Below are 4910 nucleotides of genomic sequence, written 5' to 3'. Positions count from 1 at the left end.
ACATGTGAGCTGGGGAGGGGCAGAGACAGGCTCTCCACTGATAGCAGAGAACCCGATGTGGGCTTGCACTCACAAACCTTGAGATCATGACCTGAGCTGAAGTCGGACGCTTAACCCAACTGAGCCACCCAGGTGCCCGTTATTTTTATTTTTTCAAGTTTGTATTTGTTCATTTAAGTAACCTCTACACCCAACATGGGGATTGAACTCACGACCCTGAGATCAAGAGTCACATGCTCTTCTGGCTGAGCCAGCCAGGTGCCCCTCTTTCTGCATTTTAAAAATGTGGCGCCACTATTTTCTTGCTTGCACAGTTTCTGACCATAATAAATCCATTAGCCTTATTTATATTTGTATGTAATATGTCTTTTTACTCTGGCTGCTTTTTAAAAAAATTTTTTTAATGTTTATTTATTTTTGAGAGACAGGGAGAGACTGAGCATGAGCAGGGGAGGGGCAGAGAGAGAGGGAGACACAGAATCCGAAGCAGGGTCCAGGCTCTGAGCTGTCAGCACAGGGCTGGACATGGGGCTCAAATTCACAAACCGAAAGATCATGAGCTGAGCTGAAATCGGATGCTTAACCGACTGAGCCATCCAGGTGCCCCTACTCTGACTGCTTTTAAATTTTCTCTTTATCACATTTTATTTATTTATTTTTTTTTTAATTTTTTTTTTTAACGTTTATTTATTTTTGAGACAGAGAGAGACAGAGCATGAACAGGGGAGGAGCAGAGAGAGAGGGAGACACAGTATCTGAAGCAGGCTCCAGGCTCCGAGCTGTCAGCACAGAGCCCGACGCGGGGCTCGAACTCACGGACCATGAGATCATGACCTGAGCCGAAGTCGGACGCTTAACCAACTGAGCCACCCAGGCGCCCCTCTTTATCACATTTTAAAAACAACTTACAATATACCTTGGTATAGGTTTTTTGGAGGGAGTGGGCTGGGTTCAGTGTACTTTATTGGTGGTACATGACCAGGAAGGCTCCCCAAGCTCCTTCCACTCTTTAGGGGGTCTGAGTTGGAAAATACAGTGTGTTGGGAGATTGAGTTGGGGCCCTCAAGCAGCTGAGGGCCTCTGTCTTCCTCTTGTGTTCTTGCTGGGGCTCTTGGTCTGGGAGACTCTTACTCCTTGGAGGTCATGTGGATTGTAAGGTCTACCACCATTTTGCTGTAGTCACATTCATCTTCATACTAGGAAATGAGCTTGACAAAGTGTTCATTGAGAGTAACACAAGCCCCAGCGTCAAAGGTGGAAGGGTGGGTATCCCTATTAAAGTTGCAGGACAAACCAGGTTCTCAGTGCAAATCAGGATGCCCATGAGGGGGCTGATACCTGCTTCACCACCCTCTTGATCTCATCACATATGGCAGCTTTCTCCAGGCAGCAGGTCAGATCCTGCTGACACATTGAGAGTGGAGACATGGCAGACCATGTTGGTGAGCTCCCCATATAGCTCAGGAATTACCTTGCCCATAGCTGTGGCATTGCCAGTAGGAGCAAGGGTGATGTTCTGCACAGCACATGGCTGTCATGCCACAGCTTACCAGAGGGGCCATCTACACTCTTCTGGGTGGCAGTGATGGCATGGACTGTGGTCATGAGTCCCACCATGATGCTAAAGTTGTCATGGATGACTTTAGACAGGGGGCACCAAGCAGTTGGTGGTGCAGGAAGCATTTGATGGTCTTGAGGGAATTGTCATACCTCCCATGGTTCATTCCCATCACAAACATGGGGGCATCAAAGGAAGGGGCAGAGATGATGACCCTTTTGGCTCTACCCTTCATGTGAGCCCCAGTCTTCTCCAAGATAGTAAAGACATTATTGGACTCTACAACATACTCAGCACCAGCATCACACTATTTGAGGTTGGTGGGATCTCACTCTTAGAAGATGGAGATGTGCTTTCCACTGATGACAAGCTGCCCGTTCTCAGCCTTGACTGGGCCATTGAACTTGCCATGGGTAGAATCTTTCTGGAACATGTAGACGATGTAGTTGAGATCAATGAAGGGATCACTGATGGCAACAGTACTTTGTTAGAATTAAAAACAGCCCTTGGGGTACCTGGCCTGGGTAACTCAATTGGTAGAGCATGTGACTCTTGATCATTGTGTGTAGAGATTACTTAAAAATCAAATACTTTTTTAAAAGCTTTCTAATTTATTTTGATAGAGAGAGAGAGAGAGAAAGAGAGAGAGAGAGAGAGAGGGAGAGATGGGAGGGGCAGTGGGAGAGGGAGAGAGAGAATCCCACACAGGCTCTGTTAGCACAGAGCCCGATGCAAGGCTCGAACTCATTAACTGTGAAATCATGACCTGAGCCAAAACCAAGAGTCGGATGCTTGACTGACTGAGCCACCGAAGTGCCCCAAAAATAAAATCTTTAAAAAAAAAAGTGGCCCTGATGACCAGGTATCCAATATGGCCAAATCCGTTTACTCCAAGCTTTTCCATTGTGTCTCAGGGAACCAACTGGCAGTGCACAAGGAGATGCAACAGTGTGTTGAGCTGGGAGGAGCAGAGAGCTTGGTATAGTTTCTGTGTATTGTGCTTGGGGTTCATTAAATATTTTAGATCTAATGATTTATCAGATTTTCATCAAAGTTAGAAGTTTTTCAGTTCTTTTTTCCTTTTCCTTCAAGTATTTCTTTTTCTCATCCTCTTCCCTCTTTGGGGGACTCTAATTACACACACACATTAGATCACTTGAAGTCATGTCACAGCCCGCCAATGCCGTGTTATTATTATTTTGAAGCTTTTTTTCTCTGTGTATTTTACTTGGGATAGCTTCTGTACTATATATTCGAAGTTCGTTAGTCCTTTGCCATGTCTAATGTTCCATTAATCCATCTAGTGTATTTTCTATCTCAGACATTATAGTTTTCATCCTTAGAATTTTAATTAATTTGGGTCTTTTAAAAATATCTTCTATTTCTCTACTTCACATGGTCAGTCTTTGTTTTATCTTCTTGCACATGTGGAACGTGGTTATAATAACTGTTTTAATGTCTATGTCTCTTAATCCCATCATCTGGGTAATTCTGGGTAGGTTTCAATTGATCGGTTTTTCTTTTCATTATGGGTCATACTTTCCTGTTTCTTTGTATATGTGCTAATTTTTATCGGTTGGCAGACACTGTGGATTTTATTTTGTTGGGTGCTGGATATTTCTGTAATCTTATCAATATTCTTGAGTTTTGCTCTGGGGTGCAAAAGCACTTGGAAACAATTTGGTCCTTTTTCAGATCTTGCTTTTGTTGGGGTCAGAGTGATGTTTTGTCTTCACCCACTTCTGAGTCAAAAAGTCTTGTGAGTGCTCTACTCAATGCCCCATTAATTGTAAGGTTTCCACTCTGGTTCCTGGGAGCCAGCACTATTCCTAGCCTCGTGTGAGCTCCCAGGATTATTCCCTCTAACCCTACTGGTTGATTCTAACCGTGCTTTCGAGTAGTTTCTTCAAATGCAGGCACTATGCTGAATGACCAAAGGGGTACTACCTCTGTAGAGCTCCACAGTTCTCTCTGTGTGCAACTTTCTCCTTTTTGGTTCTCTGTCTTGTGTCCCCAGGCTCCTGACTTCATCTTGTCAGTGCAGGAGACTGCTGGTCTCCACCTGCCCTTCTCTCCCTGTGCTTTGGTCTGGACACTTTCTTTAGGCAGTAAGGTGGGGCATTCATAAGCCTCTCCCCATTTGGTTCCTACTCTCAGGAGTCACTGCTTTTCCTAGTCTGACGTCCAATGCCTTGAGAACCGTTGTTTCACATATTCTGTGGGGAATTTTAGTCATCTCAGGTGGGGACATAAATCCAGTCCCGGTTACTCCAACTCAGCTGGAAGCAGAAATTCTCGTGATGGTTTGTTCATTTGTCCAGTGGGCACTTATTGGGGGAGAGCTTGCTGGGTCCCCCTCACAGTGGTCTTGTGGCTCTCCAGACAGTCCAGATTTTCCTATCTCAGGGCCTTTGCATGGGCCCTCTCCTCTGTCTGGACTGCTCTTTCTAGCTGTACTTCCTCTCTCAGCTCAGAGGCCTTTTCTGACTACTTACTCTGTGTAAAGCGAATTGCTCTCTTTTTTATTTCCCATCACACTTCTGCTTTCCTTTACAATTTCTTTTACTAGAGTGTAGGCAGGAATTTCTGTCAGATTCCCTGGAGCCAGCTCAGGGCCAGGCACACTATAGGTATGCAATAAATATTTATTAAATGACTGAGGTCTTTGTATATTTCATGGTACCTGTCATATAACAGAGCTCAGTCAAACTGGGGTTGCTTGTCTGATGGGGGCATAGCTCCTCGCCCTAAGTCCCCACCAGGGAAGGGATACAGGGCCCCTGGACTGAGGCCATGCACTCCTTAGTGATAACTGAAGGCCCCTGGGTACCGGCCAGGGAGGGTTTGACAGGTGGGGCTGATGAGTTCCAGACCCAGGCCTCTGGGCCCCGGCACAGGCCGACAGAACCGGACACTGGGCAGGAGCCAGAGCCAAGCTTCCATGACGTCGTTGCCTTCAAGGGCCATGCTCCTCCCTAGGCTTTTGGTGGGACTTCAGATCTCACCCAACCCTCTTAGAGCTATCTGCCACCAGATTCTGGGGAAAGATGGAGGCGTCCTCCCTGGTTCGAGTCCCAGATCTGGTTGTATGACCATCTACAACGATCAGAACACTCACAGAGTTGGCTCTATAAAGTCAAAAGTACTTTCTACATGGAAAACCTCTGTGAACTGAAAACAAGTGCTCACTGAACTGGCAAAGCCTTAGGAAGCTTCTGTTCCAAACCCCTACTTTTAACAAAGGAAGAGCCTGAGGTTTAAATGAAATAATGTATGTAGACTGCTTGGCACCGGGCTTGGAACTTTGTGTTTTTATGCCAGCTACTAGCCACCTGCCTACCCCAGGCTGAGC

General features: G+C 45.9%; 1 pseudogene; it reads right to left on the bottom strand.

The window, feature by feature from the left end:
* Positions 1 to 922: 922 nt before the first annotated feature.
* On the bottom strand, positions 923 to 4525 carry LOC132668458 (glyceraldehyde-3-phosphate dehydrogenase pseudogene; annotated as a pseudogene).
* Positions 4526 to 4910: the final 385 nt, after the last annotated feature.

The sequence above is a fragment of the Panthera onca genome, chromosome B3 (assembly GCF_046562875.1).
Source record: "Panthera onca isolate mPanOnc1 chromosome B3, mPanOnc1 haplotype 2, whole genome shotgun sequence".
Lineage (NCBI taxonomy): Eukaryota > Metazoa > Chordata > Mammalia > Carnivora > Felidae > Panthera > Panthera onca.
The sequence above is the reverse complement of the archived record's forward strand: the minus strand, read 5'-3'. Positions and strand labels throughout refer to the sequence as shown.